Source organism: Orcinus orca, chromosome 5 (genome assembly GCF_937001465.1).
Source record: "Orcinus orca chromosome 5, mOrcOrc1.1, whole genome shotgun sequence".
Lineage (NCBI taxonomy): Eukaryota > Metazoa > Chordata > Mammalia > Artiodactyla > Delphinidae > Orcinus > Orcinus orca.
Genome location: NC_064563.1, coordinates 88172769 through 88196065, shown reverse-complemented (window position 1 = coordinate 88196065; position 23297 = coordinate 88172769). Strand labels below are relative to the sequence as shown.

The 23297-nt window shown below is 33.9% G+C and overlaps 1 protein-coding gene across 10 annotated transcripts in view; it reads right to left on the bottom strand.

Moving 5' to 3' along the window:
• The window catches only part of ZBTB20 (zinc finger and BTB domain containing 20), an 821511-nt gene that overhangs the window by 622234 nt on the left and 175980 nt on the right, over positions 1-23297 (bottom strand). For all 10 annotated transcript variants that reach the window (XM_049709898.1, XM_049709909.1, XM_049709901.1 and 7 more), the window contains one exon: positions 15406-15457. The gene's annotated coding sequence lies outside the window, so the exon portion shown is untranslated. The remainder of the gene's footprint in view (positions 1-15405; positions 15458-23297) is intronic.

Below are 23297 nucleotides of genomic sequence, written 5' to 3'. Positions count from 1 at the left end.
TATTTGGAAGAGTTCTAAAAAGTAAATAAAATGAGATAACAAGACAAAAAAAAAAAAGAAGGTCATGTAGTGGATGGTCTGGGGGATAAATCCAGGTAGATTGCACATTGCAAGTGTTCAGTAAAAATTATTCAAATTGAGAAAGAAAATCCATTCGATATTGGGTAAGATTAAAAAAAAAATCCATAAGAAAAAAATGAGGTTGGCAAGAGACAGCAAAACCAAGTGAGTTTCCTTTTGTTGTTCTTGTTGTTTCAATTTTGTCTGTTTGTTTGTTTTGGTGTTTTGTATGCCAAGGGAATAAATAAGTTAGCAATATGCAGGGAAATTCAGAGATGTTTTATTAAGTTAGTAACAAAAAATGTATACACACATACTAAGCAAATGCACACCCACACACATGCACATGCACTAGGAAAGCATTAAGCAGATTCCCATGCCTCAGATGTATTTTGAAGCATACAAATTCGGAGGTTCTAGATTTAAAATAATGACAAATACAAAGCTTATTCTAAAATTCATTAATAAGCTAAATGTAGATGAATCACTAGCATCAAATGGGCTCTAAGAATAAAACTGTGTCCTGAATATCCAACTAACCTGTCCTTAAAGTGTCCATTTTCACAGAGATCTGAAAGTACATTGGCAATGTGACCCAATCACACTTAAAAAAAAAAATAGGACTAAAGACAAATGAGGGGAATATGTACAAAAGGGTAAGACCCTTGAATATCTTAAGCCCTACTTGGTTAATTGAGCTTCTCACATCCAGGCTTCCTGTGGGGTTAATTAAGCATTGGTGAGTGCAGTAACCATAATATAAAATCTACTCAGATTTTCAAAAGTGTTTTGATAAAATTTCATAGCAAAAACTGTGGAAAGAAATTTTAAGTAAACATGGAAGAAGGAATAGTTCCACAAGCATGGAACTATCTTAAAAATAGGAAGTAAAGTGTGAAGTGTAGATGTGGAGAAGACAGGCAAGCATTTTTATAAACTTTGACTATGTAATTCAAGTGATAGCTGCACATCCTTTAGACTTCACTGTCCTCTTCAGGTAGTAAAATATCAAACCACAGCATAATGGAATTCTAAAGAGCTGGTATGGCTCCTCATATACTATAGATTAAGAAACTGAGATTCAAGGGGGATTAATAATTGCCTAATATTAAAACATAAACATCAGGAAGATCTTATAAGATGTACAAATTAGAACAAAAGTTACATATGAGTTCCCCTGTGGGCATGTGTTGAGTATTATTGGGTTGGCCAAAAAGTGCCTTCGGTTTTTAAGTAAAAATAAAAGACACATTTTTCATTTTCACCAAGAACTTTATTGAGCAACGTATTCACCCTTTTGTTCCACTACCTTCTGCCACTTTTCAGGCAACTTCGTAATTCCATCTTCCCCAAACTTTTTATCTTTTTGAGCAAAAAACTGTTCCAGGTGCCTTTTACAGTCTGACAGGGAACTGAAATTTTTTCCATTAAGAGAATTTTATAAAGACCTAAATAAATGGAAATCCAAAGGTGTAATGTCTGGTGAATACAGCAGATGAGTCAGAACTTCCCAGCCAAGCTGTAACAGTTTTTGCCTGGTCATCAAAGAAACATGCGGTCTTGTGGTATCCTGATGGAAGATGATGCATTTTCTGTTGATTAATTCTGGACGTTTTTCGTCGAATGCTGCTTTCAGATGGTCTAATCGGGAGCAGTACTTGGAATTAATCGTTTGGTTTTCCGGAAGGCGCTCATAATACAGGACTCCTTTCCAATCCCAACATATATACATCACCTTCTTTGGATGAACACTGGCCTTTAGTGTGGTTGTTGGTGGTTCATTTCTTTTGCCCCACGGTCTCTTTCATTCCACATTATTGTACAATATTCACTTTTGATCGCCTGTCACAATTTGTTTTAAAAACGGAACATTTTCATTACGTTTAAGTAGAGAATCGCATGCGGAAATACGGTCAAGAAGGTTTTTTTCGCTTAACTTATGTGGAACTCAAACATCAAAGTGATTAACATAACCAAGCTGGTGCAAATGATTTTCAACACTTGATTTGGATATTTTGAGTAGGTTGGCTGTCTCCCACGTGGTATAATGTTGATTGTTCTCAATTAATGTCTCAATTTCATCGCTATCAACTGGTCTACCCGACCGTGGAGCATCATCCAGTGAGAAATCTCCAGCACGAAACTTCGCAAACCACTTTTGACACATTTGATCAGTCACAGCACCTTCTCCATACACTGCACAAATCTTTTTTTTTTGCCTTTCAGTTGCATTTTTACCTTTCTTGAATTAATAAATATAATATGCCGAAAATGTTGCTTTTTTCTTCCATCTTCCATATTAAAATGGCTACATAAAAATTCACGAATTTTGATGTCTTTTTTTAAATGCACACAGATATGACAGCTGTCACATATAATCTAACAAAATTGTTTTGAATGAAGTTAAAGACAACTAAGTGCTACTAGAGCCATCTTATGGGAAAAAAATGAACCTTTTGGCCAATCCAATATGTATTACTAGTAATAAAGAATACAAGACTATGTACTTAAATACAACCTTTGAAACATGGTCCCCAAAAAAGGACCTTAAAAGAATTATAGTACATTCTCTGAAAACATCTCAATGTGTTGTGGCTATACAGATACCAAAAATACTGGGCATCAATAGAAGCGCTTTGGATCCAGACTTGAGGATCTCCAACATTTAACAGCTAGTTATTGGAGGAAGATGCCTGGAAAGGAAACATCAAGGGAGTAACAAGGGGCACAGGAAGAAAATCAGAATGATGGCATGGAAAATAGGGCAGAAAGCATTCCACAAAGGAGGAAGTGGTCAGCAAGATAAAATGCTCAATGAGATCTCAATAAGAGTTACTTTGGTGAAGTGACAGAGGTCTCAGAAGCAGATGGGGTGAACTGAGGAATGCATTGGCGAGGAAATGGAAATACAGAGTATAAACATCTCTGGTGAAATTTGAGTGTAGATAGGGAAAAGAGAGAGGGCAGTAGCTAGCTGCATTTTCTATCTTTATAAATGATCCGTTCACTCACCAAATCCAGGAAGCTGACTTATTCATGACTCCTCCACCATCCTCCATACCCACTTGATCATTATGTGGTATGGATTATATTTCCACACTCTTGAATATATCATCTTATATTTATCTTCCAATGACTCACCAATGGTGATACGATAAAATCCAATCTCCTTAGTACAGGATTTAGGGCCCTTTATAATCTGACCAACATTACCCATCCAGCCTTACTTCTTACTTCCACCCTAAGGTGCAGCCATACTAAACCATTGCCATTTCTGAATGAGCCAGGCTTTCTCATTCTTCCGGGCCTTCATGCATACTATTACTTTTTCCTAGAATGTTCTCCCCCAATGCAACCACCTCCCACCCCTGCCTGCCCTTCACCTATCAAACCTATTCATCTTTCAAACTTCCATTTGAATATGATCTTTGTAAATCTTTCCTTGCTCTCCTAAGTAGATTTTAATGTTCCCATAGTAACATTTTAGGCCCCTCTTAAGGTATTAATACTTATAGAATTCTTTGTGTTTGAGACCCCCGCAGCCCATCTAGGGTGTCTCTTGAGAGCAGACACCCTATATTTTCACTTGTATATCTCTTTGCTTTGCACAAAGTTAGCACTAATAATTTTTTTTTTCTTTTAGTGAATGAAAGCATGTATTTGTTACCAAAGATGTGTTATACTAAAATACAATTAGCTTTAGTTTAGGTCATAGGTGGGATATATATAGTTGGCTACTAGAGGAAACTAGTGATTTATAAGTCAAAGGTGAATTTATTTCCTTGAAAACTTTATGTATTTGAAAATTAAGATGAATCACATTCCGATGCAAAAGAAGTTTCTTGAACCATTCTTCAATTTGGTGGCTCTCCTCAGTGACCTCAGCTTCTCTTCATTTAAGGCAAGAATCACCTAAAAAATGCACTGCATACTTGTAATATCCAGAGCACTAAAGAGGATATAAAGTTATAAATGATATATTGCCTGCTCCCACAGTTCATAATCAGGTGAGGATCTAAGACGTGTGCAAATATATACTGCTTTGAAACACCTTCAAGTGCTATTTGGGTAATAAGTGCCTTATAAGTAGCAAAAAAGGTATATAGTGACCCTGTCTAAAATGTATGGTTTCGTTAATGCCCCTAAAAGGAGAATACATTTCATTCTAGAGTTCAAAGCCAAGGAATATCTTGAATCTAGACAAGGATGATCTCTCCTATTGTAAATAGGTTTTAAGTATCCCCCTACTTAGATGTAGCAGAACGACCACAGATAAAATCACTTTGCCTATCTTTCTAGCATCCAATTAAAAACGTATAATAGAAAACATGAGAAATTAAAAACAGACAAATAAATATTTTTTTAAAGGATTCAGTTTAAGTATTTCAAGGTACAAAAAAGGTCCTATCCTATTGCTATGAAAGATAGATGGGTAATTAGGAGGAGTTTAATGATTTTTCGTGGCTCATTTAGAAAACTTGGCTTGTTTCACATGTATTTAAACACCAAACTTGGCAGTCTTTTTTTCTTCTTGAGGGTTTATGTGTTATTTGGGGGCGGGGTTTGCTTGTTTCTTCACTGAACCCCCAAATTTAGTCTCTGTTAACATAAAATAGGAAGATATGATGAGAGCAGAGGAAAATTCTGTGATTTAAAAATCTCTATTCTATTTTCTATATTTAAACTTCAAAAGATTAAAAGTAGCTTAATTATCAATTGGTCAAACTGTTTTCTAGTATTTTTGGCTCTCAGACAAGTGTCTATACAAATAATTGTCAACCTGGGGGAGGTTAATTTGAAAAGACCCCACAAGTGGTAGTTTTGATCTCTACTTTCTGCACTTTGAGAATCACTGTTCTCCTTATTCAGGCAGCTGATGTATTGCAGCTGTAGTGATTCACCTATTTTTCTTTTCAATAGTATTATTTTCACTCTATGGACTTAAAATTTTATCCTAAACTCTAGAAAAAAAAATATGACAACTGGTCAGTTTTTGAACATCCAGACCCCGTGAGTTTAAGAAACAATTCAATATTACCCATAGTCAGGCTTTTTTTCACCATAATTCCCAGTCACACCTATCATAAGCCTGGGAAGAAGAACTCGAAAGAACTTACTTAGAGCTGTCCTTTTTTTTTTGCGGTACGCGGGCCTCTCACTGTTGTGGCCTCTCCCGTTGCGGAGCACAGGCTCCGGACGCGCAGGCTCAGTGGCCATGGCTCAAGGGCCCAGCCGCTCCGCGGCATGTGGGATCTTCCCGGACCGGGGCACGAACCCGTGTCCCCTGCATCGGCAGGTGGACTCTCAACCACTGCACCACCAGGGAAGCCCTAGCTGTCCTTTTTTAGCATGGAAAAACTAAAAAGGCACCTGGCTTGCAATAGGGCTATAGGCCTTGCAAGTCTTCTGCATTTTGGTTTAATCAGAGATTTTCCAAAAGTCTAAAGATGATGATACATTTTTAAAAAAATAAGAGAACCATACAGCTAAAGTAGCTCTGTAAACCATGGGAAAAACAATTATCTTAAGAGATGCCTTATGGGGTCATTGTTTCACATAATCAAGCAAGGAGATTAGGGGGCCAAGTCTTGGTTAGAAGTCTGGATCATTAGAATTGTTCTAACTAATGATTCTTCTTCAAGGAAAAAAGTGGGCTCCATTTCTGTTTTTAAAAATCCAGAGTGTCTGTAATAGTGCAACTAATGACAACCTTCCCGTTATTCTCACTTAAGAGGAAACCCTATAATAAGAGCTTCCCAAAATGTCAAATAATACTTGTCTCACAACAGGGCTTCTTTGTTCATTCACCATGTCTCTTTTGATACGCACAGATAATAAAAGTTCATGTAAAACTGAAGGTAATATAGAGCAGAAGCCAACACTAATTCTGTATAAATATGTCTGATTAATAAGAGTGCCATTGTTATGGTTACTTCATAATGTCATGATTGTTACAAGAATGGAGGATAGAAGTACTCTTACTCTCACTGTTTTTGTTCATCCTCTGTCATCCAACCAGTTTGTGAATTTTTCTTCAATGAGGGAAATGAAAGATAGACTTTGTCCATTAATTATTTCTGTTTCATTAGTTCATCTCATGAGCTGTGAAACTAGCTTTAAATTCAGGGGGAAAAAATTAGGGTTTTATTCTAAAATTAAACCTCACATCCTCTGAAAAAAACTGAATACATGCTCCAGGCTTAATTTCTAGGCTCCCTTTTCTATATGTACAAGTACTATATCACTTCAATGATAAAATTTAGCACGATAGCACTAAGACATGGCTAGGAGCCTAACATGTTAAACCAAGGTTGCATGTGAGATTCAATTCCAAAAATTAGAAAAACCTCACCCTGTGAAGTAATAAGAAAGTCCAGAAGTGAGTATATGGTTCCTTATTGGAAAGGAAATAGAAAACAAGTAATAGATAATAGCACACATTCATGGCAAACAGGCTGATAGATTTTGAAGACATTGTCTTAGGCTGGTAGATAAGTTTGTATTGTCATTACTTCGCTTTTCTCTTTAAATTCTTATCTCCCAGATCCTCGCCTCCCCCACTGGGGCAGCAGTATAATATAAAAACTTAACAGTTGATCTTAAATTTAGCTGACATTTTTATATCCTTCACAACATACTCTTTTGATTGCACCCAAGAAGGAGATCATTAAACAGTAGCAGGAGACCAGTTACCAGACCATTTTGACTGAACAAAAAACACTGTGCCTTCTTGCTGACAAATCAAACAATATTCATACAATCATTACAATCAATTTCATAAATAAAGAGCTATTAACAACTGGAGAAAAATAAGAAAAAAATTCTATTTCACCTAAGTTCCTGCATCCTCTCCTCAAACCTCACAAAGTTTCAGCAGTGGAGGACGCTATGCATGAGAAAGAATGGACTTGGTTGAACTGGAGTCTCCTGTGAAGCAGATTTTGTCAGTCAGAAGGCAAGGAAACATTTCTGTGATTATTTCAGCCTATTTTTTTGTAGTAATTAGCCAGAGTTCCATTTTGCTGGGGCTGGCATCACTCACAGCTCACTTATTATTATTTTTTTTAATTTAGGCTTTTCTTTCCCTTTTATAAAGTAAATTTACATATTTTCAGTCTCTCAATCCCTTCTATGTTTTATTTATGAATATAGCCCTTCTTGATGGTAACTTTAATGTGAAAGTGGTAGTAATTATGTCCCAGTCTGCTAGGTTAATCACTTTCCACATTCTCTATAGAGAAGTTTAAGGTAAGTAACAGTTTACAGTCAATATTAGGTTTAATTATGCTTAATGAGAGTTAGTGTCTCTGTTTACTAACTGCATTTAGGTGTGTGGATCCTAGATGAATTTTCCCTTGGCCTCATTCTGATTTTTTAATAGTGCCACTGTGTACTGTATACTCAATGCTTAAATCTATAAAGTTGTTCCTGGAGAACAAAGCAGGGAAGGCACCTGTTTCAGTTGAGACACCATTAAATGAGTGAAGCCTTAACACAACTGCATCTTTCTTTGGGAAGGAAGGTATTATTTTATAATGCTTTCCAAACAGATCCATTTGAGAGATTAATTATTGCCTAAATTTCAGATCCTGAGTAAGTCTATACATATAAAAAGCTGTTTCATACTAAGTACTATTATCACTAGTGGTTAGTGTAAAATTATAGAGTATTAAACACATCTAAGACTTTATTATATTAATCCTTCAATGTTATCATTTCAAATATTAAGATATAAAACTATTTTCACAAGTCACTGGTTTTGTCCCTCATTTTTTTTGCCTAAAAAATGTCTTTTGTCTTAAAATTGTATTTAAATTCATTGAAGCATATAGGACAAAACTTTTGTTTCCTTACTGAGCTATAACAATAAGCACCAAAAAAAATATTCAGACCTAGAGGGAATCCTGTAGTAGTGATCCAAAGGAAATTTAGTACACGTATTTTTCTTAAAGGATTCCTTTTTGCTATGTTGTGTTGTGGATAAATTTTGAGTAGAACTGAGTACTATAGTTAGTTTCTCTAAGTCTATTGATAGGCTAATCAATTCAACAAACATTTACTGAGAATCTGGTCTAAGCTAAACACAAAAATGAAGAAGGCATATTCCCTTCCCTCAAGAAGCTTACTGTCTGGGAAAGGAGACATACTTGGTGAAATAAAAAATTTGTTTACAATTAGTTTGAGAAATTTTTTGTCTTTTGAAAATTCTACCTTTAGTTAGTAATAACCTGACTTTACGTTTACTTTTAGGAAAAAAAAATAGAGGCAAACATTTCCTTAAAAACCACAAACTAATGGGCTGAAAAGGAAAATAATGCAATCCAAACTATACGCTTAATCAGAAAAAGACTTTATACTGCTTAGATCCTGTTTTAAAAGTATTTTAGAAATAACTAAACACATGGCCTATGATAAGTATTTGCCTCTTTTTGGAAAATTAATTTCCCCTTTTGGGGTTTCTATAAAGTTAAATTTTTTTTTTTTAATCTTAAAGTAGCACACTTCAACATACAAGGGAGATCTATTTTGTAGGAAAAAAATTTAGGAACAATACATTGGATCCTTTAAGAGTCACTTTCCTTAAGAGGTCTTTATTTTCAATGTCATCATCTAAATTATTAACTTTTCATATGAAATACATCATGCTAACAGTAGCCTAGAGAAGAATTTGAACAAAACCAAATTAACCATTTCTAAAATACTTGAAATACAATGGGATGGTTATGCACTTCTAAGAAAAATATTCAGATGTTTTTAAGTAATCATCTCTCCATAATATTTTAGATTTAATTTTATGAATTTAGCAACAAAGAACATGGTTTAGTACAAAATGAGAAAAATTGCTTTAGAAGTGAAGAAATCATCTAAATATTATTAGATTTTTATTAAATAGCAACAGAAAACTGTATGCTGAACTACTGTCAGATACATGCATATCGTCTTTTTATCCAATAAAAAAACACTAAATTCCTCCATTTCAAATACTGAGGATACCAGCAAAGTGTTCACACATCTGGACATCTTTCTGCACTTACCTAAACTGACCTTCCTGCTATGTACTTTCCATCTCAGTACCTTGAGCTATGCACATTTGCAAAAACCACTTGACCAGTTTATATTCTCCTTCATCATGCTACATAGAACCATCTTGAGAACTTTCAAATTACTGACAGACACTGAGCATTCATAGGCACCAAGTTCTGTATCCCTGCTCAGCAAAATAAAAAAAGGGAAAAAACCTAGAATCAAATAGTAATAAAGTCCCTCTCACCCTGATAAACATTATTTAAAAAGTCAGTCTCATACTGGCACCAGTTATATAAAACAAGTATGATCTTAGTGTTAACTCACAGGTTATTATACAAAAATTTCTATAGTTATGTATAACAGGCTTAATATATAAATATGCATAAATGTATTTGAATATAGCATGCATATGCAAGCCAGCTATTTATTATACTTGAATGTACATATTATATATATATATTTTTTTACAGGTAAACATTTATTCCTGAAATTTAAAGGGAAAATACTTAAACTATTTTCATAACACAAATTCTAACTGAAATAAAATGTCCTTTAAAAACTGTAATTAATGGATGTTGTGTCAAACAGTGAACCAAAGGGTCAAACCTTATAATTCACAGTTTGAGAGGTCATAGTTTAAATTATAACTTTAAAAAACTGATTATCTGTGAGTAATTTGACAAATCCATCTAATATACTCTGAATGCATATAAAGTCTTTTTGAGAGTAAAAAGAATGTATGTCCAAGTGGACAGCTGATGGAGGAAATGACCTTTTTACTGAACAAGGCTGAAGTTCAGCATAATGAGTTGGAATGCCTTTGAATGAGCATGCAAGGCTGGAAGGCCAAACAATACACACGTCCAAAGAGAGCATAATGAACAATCTAATCGGAAGACAAAAATATTCCACACACATGTCCAAAGAGAAGAAGGAGAAAATATACATTTCCATCACCTGCTCTTTCATCACTGCTACTACTACCCAATTCACAGATAAACTCAAACTCTGGACCATTAATAAACAATCTTTAAAGAAATAATTGTTGTTTTTTTTAAATACTAGAAATTCCCATGACTTTTCAATCTGAGATTGAAAATACTTATGGAAGTCACCTATATCATATATAGTAAGCCAGATTTATAAAATTGTTTTCTTTATGACTTACCTTGAAAGCAAATATTGCTTCACCTATCTTCATCCCAAGGCCACCCACCCCTCAAGACATAATCTGAAATAATTTTGCCAGCCTTCATTTTTTAAATCTAGAAGTAAACCTCTATTAAGGAGGTAGACCATTGAAGATAATTCCTCCATTATAGACCAAACTTCTTAACCCATGCCAGAATTAAGAAGTCCAGAAAAATGTCATTTAGTTATATGTCTATGTTATAATATTTACTTATACGTGTATTTTATTTTCTTCTTAGTCCTTCTTTCTTATCAGTTCCCCAAAGGGGAAAGACTATGTCTCATTTTTTCAACAGTTATATCTTAACCCCTAAAAAGTTCCTGGCACAGAGCAGATATTCAATAAATATTTGCTGGAGGATGGAAAGAAGGAAGAGAAGGAAGGCAGGAGGTCTATGGTTAGTTAATCTCTTCTAGCATTATTTATGTGATTGTAGGAAGAAAAATTTGGAAAAAAGTGTATACTTTATTTAGTCAGTTTACCTACCCAGCAATTCACTGACCCATGCATCTATTCTAGAAACCAGAAAGATTTAAAACAGCTTCCAAAAGTGCATATTACAAGATAAAATAAATTAAAATAGATGAAAAATAAAAAGGATGGAAATTAGAGTGGGAAATAAGTGTTTATGTATGTATACATGTAAAGACAATTAAATCATAGGAAAGGAAGGGAATTTGCTTTCTTAATATCTTCAGTTTAAATTAATCTTATTATAACCACTTATTATAATGCTCTTATTACAACAAAACACTAAGAGATATTTACTAGTTCCTCACGTGGCCATGTACTACAGCAAACATTACATAACCAGGTTTCTTATATCATAAACCATAGAGTCTATTGTCAATTATAATAAAGTATAATGAGTAAGTTATAACAGTAAAAACATAGATTTTTGTGAGAGAGCAAAGAATTCTTCTCTGAACCAGAAAAAATGCTTGCCTGGTAATTGCTTTACTTTGATGCTACTATGTCCTGTTACATGTATCAGAAAGGAGACTTTTGTAAACACTGTTGGCTCTTGATGCGCAGGGAAATACACGCACTCAAATGTTACTAGTACAAAGGAGATCTGAACATGTAAATTATTATATCATAAGGAAACATATTTGAAAAACAGTCTGTTTCTTAAAAGTGAAAGCCAAACTCTGATTCCACTTAGCCTGGTAATGTTTCTGTCATTCCCTTGGACCAGCCCACACATACTGGGCTCTTGATAGGTCCTGGGCTCGACCATCTGGCCCTTTATTTACTTAATTCTTTTTTAACACTGACAAGTGTATTAGTAACACTTCCTTGATCACTGGTAAATATAGAACCACCACACAACTAAGATTTTCCCTAATTCTGAAAGTCACTAATTAGTTGTGGGTAGGGGTTGGGGAGTATTACAAAGATATGTTGAGCAGTACTACAATAAGTAATCTAATTCCCAAGAAGAAAGCATGTTAATCTGCTTCCCACTTCATTAGAGGAATAAAAAAACATCTTGTTATCACTAAAGCATACAAAAAGAGACCTGGATATTTGGGGGAATGGTAGATAGGGAGGAAGAATGAATGCAGCATTTAGTCAAGAAACACAAATCCCCTACACATCTTGGACAATGGTCATAGTTTTTCTTGGTATCTTTTTATCGCTCTATTTATCAGTGTGTTTCATGAGCATACTTTATTCAATTAACATAAACACAAGATTCCAAAGGAAAAAAATATGGTAAATGAATCCTATTTAATAGAACTGATCATTCTACTGGTACTTACGTTATGCATTAAGTAACTTTGGAAGCTGCATTAATATTTCCAAACCAGTAAGGTCTCAATTACTTGACCTTGCAGAATAAAATACTGTAGGTTTAAAGGAGAGAATACAGTTTCCAAAGGTGCTAATAAGTCATTTAGAGAGAAGATATGGTCTAATTATAAGTACTAAAACTGGAAATTTATGTATTTTAAGTCCATTAGAAAACATATTTATTTTTAAGTTTTTTTTTTCTGTTGAATGAGAGATAGTCTAACACTGTTTAATTTCCTATAAGGTTTAGATTCTTCAAAGAACATCAGCTAATTGTTGTCTGTGTTAACTCAAGCATCATGTTTAAAATATCATAACTCAACTCCCTGAAGCTAAACATTTTAACTGTGTAAGGTTGAATCAGTTGTCCTCATTTCTAGGATCAAACAACATAACACCAAGCAAAAGCCTTTAAGAGACTATTTTGGGTTTCAGTCTATCTCCTTTGTTCGTTTTGGGGAAAGGATGATGTTCTCTTTGTATTTACCCCCAAATAACTATAATCTCAACTAAACACTTATAAAACTGTGGATTGTGAGGTAGGTGTAAGTACTTCCAAATCTTATAACTAATGAATAAAATTTAATTGGCTCATATGCAGAAGTAAATTGATAAGAGGCTGAAGAATAGAATAAACAAGGAGGGAAAAAGCACATTGTTTGCTATGTAATTTAAGAACTGTCAGAGAACTGGGGCATGTCTTATTTACTGGTATATGAAAAAAAGAATGAATGCTTTTGCATACAAATAAATGCAGGTATAGAAACATAACAGAGGTCTTGTGATACAATGGAACTTAAACTCCTCTGGGCAGTGATCAGCTAAGAAAGAACAGAGACAGTTAACAACGCAGTGATAACTAGCTGACAGATTTATTATTCATGGCAGGTATGTAAGCAGTCAGGGCAGAGATGTTGGTGGCCTCTCCTCATCGAGTAGCTTTGCCGGTACAGACTAGATGCCTGGAACCAGGCAAGACACAGAAACAATAAAACCTAGAGCCAGCTAAGGGAAGATTCAGCACAATCCATCTCCAATTTTAAACAGTACTAGAAATCTCCATTGAAGAATGTTTTTCCCTTGGGATTGGCATATATTGTATTTACAGGATATTGACCAACACTCCTCTCTATTTATCTTACTGTGCTTAGCAACATACCTGAAACACCTACCCAGAAGTTCCCAGTATATTACAGAAAAGTGACTTTAACATTAGTTGGCAAAAATTTCTGTTGATAGGTATGTCATTACATGAACAGATGGTCAAAGTGAGTCCATTTCACTGACAGTATATTACGTGAGTCATTTTATCTCTGAACAACCAAACCAAGCAAAAGCACGGCACAGAAGAGGTCATTGTGCCTTCCCTCATTTGGTTGGCAGCTTTATCTTTGAAATATAAAAATAAAACTAACATGGACTATAATCCTCCATAGTACCATTTCCGCATAACATATAATAGAGTTTTTAAGTATTCATATTTAAAAATCATCCTGATATTTGTGAAGATGGAAAAATACAAGGGACATTTTTTATCTTTCAACACCATGATCTGCAGTAAAAGGAGAAAAAATAAAAGTCATATTTCCTATTCTTCAGTTTTTTATCTAACCAACTGTTTATAAGAAGAAAGCAAGTTACAATTCTTTATTGGTATTCAGGTCTTTTAATGAAAGCTCATGAAAATATATTTAAAAAAACAAATCTCCATAAAAAATCTATTTTCCTTAGATTATTTTTACTGAATAATTTTAAAATATAACAGCCGAAATATTCATAACCAAATGAATTAATAGTGTAGCAGATATCTAATCACCAATTACTACATTTTACACCATGAGATCTCTTGAAATACACACACACACACACACACACACACACACACACACACACAGACACACACTACTATTTGGATTCTTAGTATGATAGCTTCATCAATATAACCAACCCAAAATATAGTTTACCTTGATTTTGTAAAATGAAAATAAATATTATGAAGCAAAAGAAAAACTAAAAGTGTATGTATATAACAGCTAGCAGTCAAAGCAACAGCTGAAAATCATACTGCTAAAATGCATCTACACATGTGGCTGTGAAAACTTAAGTGCAAAGAAAATCCTGGTTACCTACCTTCAAAAGGAGCTAATGAAGTATGAGATTTAAGAGTACATCTTTAGTACTTCTGTACCTTAAAATATTGCCGAGTATTAATTTTTCATCAAGTTGTCATTTTCTCTGACATTTGGTTTTATTAATCAAGGCATTTATCATTAATTTGTAGAAAATATCATAATTAAGCCAAATAAAATAAAATCCTTAAAAGGTTAAAATTAGAAAGCAGGTGAATGAGAACTTTGACATTACCCTGTTGACATACAGGAGCTTTTTGAAAGTATGGGAATCAAGTTTTTGCAGTGAGTTTGGTGCCTCAATCTTAGGGCTGGCTGGTTTTTTAAAATGTTATAAAGATTTGATTTAAAGCTCTCTGACAGTTTTGACATTCAGGTGAAAGTACTGCTGCTGCATTTGGAACAATTTGCATATCCCACTGCTAAACGGAATGTTTGAGGTGTGCACTGGTGTAAAGAAATTAAAAACAAGCTATCATACATGCTTAAGTGTATGTATTCACAAAACTGATGGTTGGATCACACCACCCCATCTCCCTCCAATGTAATCTGTGATTTACTCTTCTATAATAAATTACCCTACCATGTTATTCTCGCTGGAAGATCTAACCATGCATGTAAGAAGCAAAGTAATTACAGTCCCCTCTTGTTTCAGAAACCTTCTTCAATCCCTATGAGCTCTTTATACACAATGCAGCAACACAAGTCTATTGTAAAGTTCTTGCCTGAAATTCTGGATTTCTATGAGTCGCCACTAAATCTTGTCTGCACAGTTTCATTGTTCCCCAAAAATGCATGTTTATTTCTTATAGTTAGTTGTAAAGCTCTTGCTGAAGAGGAATTGGTACTGACTTTTTGACTTTGAGCCAATGTGTCTATTTAAGAAAAGGGTGAGGTATAAAATCAGAAGAGTTCCAAACTGATTTAAAAAACAGGGGAGGGGCCATAATACATTCCCAAATAGAAGGATCAAGGGGTATACAGCAACACCCAATTAGGTGACATATTCTGAGATGACACAAGGTTTCTTCTTGTTTTGACTTATAATTTCAGATTGTTTTAGGTAGGCATAGAAAATTTTATTTAACGTGCTAAAGGGCAATAAAGAAAAGACCTGAGGCAGTAAACCCAAGGCCTTTAAAATTATGAAACTTTCCAGGAAGATAAAAACCTATTGAAGAAAATATCATTGGATATTACCTTTAGTCTTCAGAGTCTCAAAGGGCAATTCTTAACACTTCTTTTTGTGTGACTGTAAAAGAGAAATACTTAAACTTAGTAATCTGCCAAGGAAACAATTTACATTTCCATAATATCTTTACGACTAGTCATGAGAAGTAGGTAGTTGAGTTTGTGTATGCCAACTAATATCTATAGTTTTTTGTTTGTTTTGTTTTGTTTTGGCCGCGCCATGCAGCACATAGGATCTTAGTTCCCCAACCAGGGATTGAACCCAAGGCCCCTGCACTGGAAGTGTGGAGTCTTAACCATTCGATCGCCAGGGAACCTCCAATACCTATAGTTTTAAAAAGAAAAATAAAGGCTAACACATTAATTTGTCTATGTGCAGAACAAGTACTCAGTAAAATATGGCACGAATTTACAATTTAAACCACTGTGTACAGGGTTTAGATGGAGAACAGAATATTTATTATAGTATTATTAGAAGCTTTATTAATTTATACAAACAGATGTTTTTACATTTATATATATATTTTTTGCAGTACGCGGGCCTCTCACTGTTGCGGCCTCTCCCGTTGTGGAGCACAGGCTCCGGACGCGCAGGCTCAGCGGCCATGGCTCAAGGGCCCAGCCGCTCCGCGGCATGTGGGATCTTCCCGGACCGGGGCACGAACCTGTGTCCCCTGCATCGGCAGGCGGACTCTCAATGCTGCGCCACCAGGGAAGCCCCATTTATATTTTTTAAATTAAAAAAACTGATCTAAAAAACCCCACTAATCTCCAATAATCTTTTTACATTTATTTGTTTATTTTTAATTACCAGAGATTTTGCAAAGATCTACTACCCATAATACACTGGTAAGCACTGGTAATTTAGGAAGTATACAAAGATAAAATACAAGCCCTGTCTTCAAAATATGAGTGAGGTTGGAGAGATTTTCCTAAAAAAGATAATCTAAAGAGAATAAAAAGTAAATGGGTGGAAAGAAACAGGGAGTAGAGGGTAACATGCTCAATAGAGCTTGAACTGGTCTTTAGTACCTAATGCACTGATATTAAAACATGGCTTTATGATCCCTGTCTCAGCAAGCAAGGCTAATAGGAGGGTCCTACTCAGATTTGGAGGCAGGGATGTCAAACAAATGGATCAGTCACTTTTAAACTATCTTCTGACCAAATGCTTTTGATAGTATAGAATGAAAATTAGGACCGGGAGCAGTAAAGCAGGCAGGATGCTGAGGTGACTTTAAAGCCAATTTGGTGAGTTAAAATATAAAAAGATTTAACTAGAAACAACTCTCCTATTAAAAATAGAGTTTGATATTGTATGTCCTCGGAAAGTGTTCTCTCTAAATTTGCTATGAAATCTTACTGAGGACCTTAATGTCATATTTACTAATAATCTCCAGAGATTCAGCCATTCAAAGTCTCAAAAGCAGTTTTACTAATGGAAATGCGTAAACATAAGCCAATCCTGTAAACGAGTACATGTACAGTAAAAGTTCTATTAAAACGAAGAAGGTCTAAGCGTTTTAACTGACTAGATCTTTAAGATGCAGAAACAAAGGGAAAACAAAGACTCAAACAACAAACCATACCAGCGATCCTGAGCTTATGCTGTACTAATAAATAAATGGGATCCAGAAAAGGAAGGTGATGGTTCTGCTATAGTCAGGGTACCTGAGTAATACCACACTTATTCTGCAACATCAACTTTAGAAGAGGCTCTGAAAATTAGAATCTGCTAGGAGTGAGATAATAACTATTAATCATGGATAAACAGAGGATAACTAGGAATGGAAAAGAAAAAACAATGTTCAGGTTGTACGGATGAGGTGGGGAAGGATACTTTGGAGGAAATTAATTTGGCCATTACATGATATTTTATAAAAGTAATTTTAATTTATTTATTGTCTGTCTTCCCTACTAGAATGGAAGGGCCATGAGGTCAGGCCTTGTCTCTTTCACTGTATCCCCCATTTATATGAATAGTGTCTGCTACATAGTAGGAGATCAATGAATATTTATTGAAGGAAAGAATCAACAGCCTGACCAACCTATGAAAAGGCACTAAGTCTACATCTATTTACAGATGAAACAATTTAAGCTTAAAGAAGTTAAATGTTATATATTAAACTTTGACCTTTTGCAACTGCAAACTTCTACAACCCATTTTTCATAGTCTTTCACTCAATATTCATTCTAGCAGGGAAAACAAACAATAAGCAAATAAATCATTAAACCAATAATGTCCTATAATTAATACTATGAGGACAAACAAAGCAAGGTAATAGCACTGAGAGTTACATGGGCTGATATTTTAGATAGGTCTGGACAGAAAATCTTCTCAGAGAGGGCAACAATAAGAAAATTCCTGAGTGAAGTAAGGAAAAGAGTCAAAAAAATAATATCTGGGGCTATATGGGCTGTTATAAGGATTAAAGGAGATACACACTACCTTTCTTAGTATTGGCTTGCAAACAGTACTCTCAATAACTATTATTTTATTATGTTGCTATTATTTTTATAAATGGTGAATTCCCCCACTAGGTTATAAATTTGTCAAAGACATCCGTTTTTAATTCCCTACAGCTCCTTAAATAGTGCCTAGAAAGAATTCAATAAACATTTATAGAATTGAAAATATGAAGACACAATTATCAGTTCAGTAATTAGAAAAACAGACCATATGAATATGAGAAAGTTACCATATTTCATATGCCTAAATCAATCTAATTCTGTTAAATCAATGTCACTTAATAAGTAATCATTTATGGATTAAAAAGAAAGGAAAGAGGGAAAATATATAAAATGGTTAGAGCCAATAAGTCATAGATAAAAAAAGAGTAAGAAATAATCAGAAAAAAATGAAGGTATTGATACTAGCCCACTATCTTGACCATTCACACGTTCTTTGTCTTCCTCCATCAGATTAATACATGTTTCTAGCACAAGAACCCTATAGCGCAGGCAGCTGATTCATTTATGTGTTCTTAATACAAGCACAGGGCCTGGTGTATAGTGAACAGTCAATAAATCTTTGTTGAACTGAATGGAACTAAAATTATTTTTAGTAGTTCTGATGTTTTAAAGCTAGTTTAATTTTTTTAAGTGATAAAATAGAATAGGAGATTACAATAAAAAAAATAACAAGTATTAGGTATTGGCTCTGCAGCAAAGAAGTAGAAAACAAGGTTAGCTTTTACCAAAGACTGAAATATAAGTGACAGTGTGATAACTGTCATTGGAAGAGACAGATCTGTGGAACAGACCATAGGGACTTCAGTATGGGGTAAATATTACAGGTTGCATTTCCAGAGTGTTGAGATATTTGACTCATTAAGTGACCAAAAAAAAAAATTGTTCCCTACCTTTGCCATGCACCAAAATAAAAATCAGATTGATATATCTGAATATAGTAAGTAAAATAATCAAAGAGCTTTAAGAAAACTTATGTATATAATTTTCTGAACTCCAAGGTAAGAAGGCCTTTTGAAGCACATAAGTAATGGTATATAACATAAGCACAAAGATTTATGAATTTGACAACTTAAAACTTTTATAAATCCAAAAGTATCTTGAACAAAATTAAGATGTCTACAACAAATAAAGACAAATATTTTTAACATATATGATATTCATAGTGTTAATAGTCTTTATCTAGAAAGAAAGAAAGAAAGAAAGAAAGAAAGAAAGAAAGAAAGAAAATATCTCAGTTTTTCAAATGAACAAGTAATTCACAACAGAAGAAACTTAAGATATATATGAAACAATATTAAACTGTAACTACAATGAAAGAAATGCAAATTAAAATAGCCTAAATATTGCATAATAGTGAACTGGATAAATAAATTTTATGTGATATAATGATAAGCTTCCATTAAATATGGCAAGTAAAAATTTATAATACACCATTAAGCTTAAAATTCAGGTTGTAAAATGGTAATGATATTAAGATAGCAATTTTTAATAATTTGTGTATATATAATATATGTAAACTATGCAAATTTTTGGTCATATGCATATATAAATGTTGATCTATATGTATGTGTGAGTACATATGTATTAGAAAAAAATATGTATTATAAAAAGCATGTAAGCACCTATATACTAAATTATTCCCAGTACTTATCTCAGATATTAAGATATAATAGATATTTTTCTTTTTTACAATTTCCTTCCAAATATTCTACAATACATACAAATTACTTTTCATGAAGACAAAAAAAATCACTAAAACAAGACACTTAGTCTATGGTGCAGAAAAAAAATTAGATGATATATCATTAGATTTCCTGAATGTTAAGAAAGCCATTTGAAAATATCTATCTGTCCTATTTTTGGTGAAGGCCACCTCCATTAACTGCATAGATTTTTAAAAAAGAGGTAAAGAAGGGAAGAAGATGGAGTGAGGGAGGGAAGAAATAGAACAACAAAGCAAAAAAAAAAGAAAGTAAAAGGAAAGAAAAATAAGATTTGTTAAAAAAAAATAAAACAGCAATCACATATAATGGTAACTACTAGATTCCTAGAAGCCAAATTTTAATTGTCCACATATTTGATCAAATTTTCAAGGAAAGGCACAGCCTGGAATGTAGAAATTTTAAGAAGTTTGAGGTTATATTTATACAGTAAGCATACAATTATAAAAGAAAACAGATAAAACATGTAACAGTTTCAGCAATAGGACTGCTACAGAGAGACAAACAAAATTTGCCATGAGAACAAATGAAGCATCAGTTTTAGAGGTAGGAGGAGTATAATTTCAAATAAGTAAAAATTCAAACAAAGCAAATGACAGGCTGGGACAAAATGAATAGAAACTGTTAAAGACTATTTGTTATCAATAATTACAGAAAATGTCTTCATCATTAAATAAAAATGTAAATACAAACTTTGGTTGTATCTGATCAAAGATGCCAAATGAAAACCAATTTACAATCCTTAAAGAACATCAGAAAGAAAGAACCTGTACATATATGGTCAAGAGGATAAGACATATTCTAAGACTAGAAAAGACTAATTTAGTTCTAGTTCATCCATAATGGTGCTTCTGAAGGTGGAGGTATTCATTCTGGCTTTGAGTATTATCAAAGTTTTTGAAACACCAGAGAAATCTGATAAGTTCTGTGGTAGACTTCTCCAAGAATCCATAAAAGTGACCTGGCTAAACCCTACACTAAAGCCATCTAAAATCAAATCAAATTCCATTGCGCCAGAGCTCTAGAGCAACAGAAGACCATTCACCTGACTCAGTTATTCTTTCTGTTAGGTATTTCAGTTTCCCTTCCAAATAGAGGGGAAAAGTTCAGAAAGATTATGTACTAAATACTGCCTTTAACCCTAAAATCCAATCAATTCCTTTTTTTTTCTCACTTGTCTCTTTAAAAGTAACCCAAGCCATTTCCTTTATAATGTGCAGCTTTACTCAGTTTATTTTTAGTTCCCAATAGCAGAATGCCTTAAATAAAATCTTAAAAACCAACATACCAACAAATAAATAAAGTAAAACACCATGACTATAAAAAGTACATAGTCTAACCTGCTTAATTATTAACAGGTAAACAGAATGCATTTCTGAATTATTTACTTAATCTCCTTCAATTAAAAACTTTAAAGTTTTTAAGCTTGGAATGTGTACCCTTTCTAAGGATCCATAAAACAATTATTTAAAAATATTCTATTAAGACATTTTAATAAAAGCAACTAAAAACACCAAAGTAAATGTGAATTTAAACATTTGCATAAGTGCATAAGAAGTACAACACATTTGGTTTTTTTGTTTTTTTGCGGTACGCGGGCCTCTCACTGCCGCGGCCCCGCCCGCCGCAGAGTACAGGCTCCGGACGCGCAGGCTCAGCGGCCATGGCTCACGGGCCCAGCCGCTCCGCGGCATGCGGGACCCTCCTGGACCAGGGCACGAACACGCGTCACCTGCATCAGCAGGCGGACTCTCAACCACTGCGCCATCAGGGAAGCCCTACAACACATTTTTAAGATTTCAGAGTTCAATAAAATTCCCTTTCTCCCAACTTCCCCTTGTCCTCTTTCAGATACTTTATTCCACAGTGCCTTTGGACAGAATGAGTAGAAATATTCTGTACTAAATTATATTAATGAGATTGATATAATAATGGTTTTGAAGCAAGCATTTATATAATGCTTTTACTCCTAAGCATATCATAAGAAACATACAATTATGAAACTATTGCAAATGTTAATAATTCTGAAACTAGGACAAGAAAGAACAGTAGACAAAAATCACCATTTTCTCTGGACAAAATACCAACTCAGCTAATATACTGAAGAATGATTGCTGCTTGACATAAGTAAGCATTGATTACCTGGAATTCTGGCTAATTAAATTTTCTGGCTAGCTAAGTGTTCACCAGGGAGAATAAAATTTTCATTTTGATCCTTTTAACTAAAAACCTAAAATATACTATTCGATTTTTCTGCCTTGGTAAATAGGGTATTATACTTTTATCTTCACTGAAGACAAAAAATTTATATTGCTTCAGAGGACGGTTCTTACTCTTTTGGGGGATCATAATTCTCTCTGAGAAGATGATAAAAACCAAGAATCTCTTTCTCTAAGAAAGTGTACATGTTCACAAAGTTTTGAATAAAATTTCCAGGAGTCCACGAACCCACGTAAAGACCACTTGTCTTCTAATTTTACAGAATTCTAAGTAGGTGGACATCAGAGACTGTACTGACTACACAGTGATCTCAAGACATAACAAGGATGTTTAAAGTTGCTTTTTGAAGATGCCCCTAATAAGGAACTATCATCTTATGATTTGTCTCCTTTTTTTCAAAAAGAGGGGTATAAAAACAATTCTGCTTAATTTAACCTTAATCTAAATGTTAAATAATGTCTCCTTTTAGGACAATTGTACTACCATTGCTTTGAGTTTTAAAACAAAATAGTGCTGTTTTCAAATCATTCCACATTCTAGAAGTGGCAACAATTTTCTTATACATTTGTAACTCTTAGAGAAGGCAGGGTCAGAGAGAGAGCTACTTAATTTTTACCTTTACTTCTAAAGATTATCAGAAAATAGCAAATACATAAGCATTTCCTGTATTCAGGTTTTGTTCTATGTATATTTATGTATATTTACTTAATGTAAAATTTAAAAAAAAAACCTCTAAGAGGTAGTTACCTCAAAATCAGATATCACTATCCCTATTTTATTGATGTGAAACTGAAGTGAAACTGATATGAAACTGAAGCACAAAAAGATTAGGAAATTTGCCAAAGATCACCTCTCTACTGAGTGGCAAAACCAGGATTCACACCCATTCAATCTTCTTGCAGAGTCTATACTCCTACAAACCATACTACATTTGCAGTTTCTATCCTTCATGAGGTGATGGGTTTTCTTGTGTGGTTTTATATTTAACACAAGTCCACCTCTTCACTACCATATAAGAAATATTCATAGTGTTGTGCTCAGACATAGCCATTTGGGGAGTTGTTCATAAGTTACTGACAAAACTAACACCACCTTTGTGACAGTTATATACCCTTGTAAATTTCCCAGAGTCAACTACTCAGAGGAAAATCCTATGATAAAAGCTGACCCCTCATTTCCTTTTCGGAAATAGCTCTGATGAGATACAAAATTGAGTGATTATATATTATTGTGAGGGCCAACCAAGATAAGTGGGCCATATTATCATAATAACAGCTCCCAAAGGTAAGACTGTCTGTTATTCCTAATTTGTCTGAAGAAAGGAACAAACCAGATTATATGATTTTTACTTTCTAGTCTGAAATAGTTTCTATGAAATAGAAATATTAAAGTAAAATGTATATTTAGTGAGGGCAGGCAAGTTGCTTCAGTGACTAAACCTGCCACAACATGAAAATTTTCTTGGCATATCTTTCTCACTGATAGATT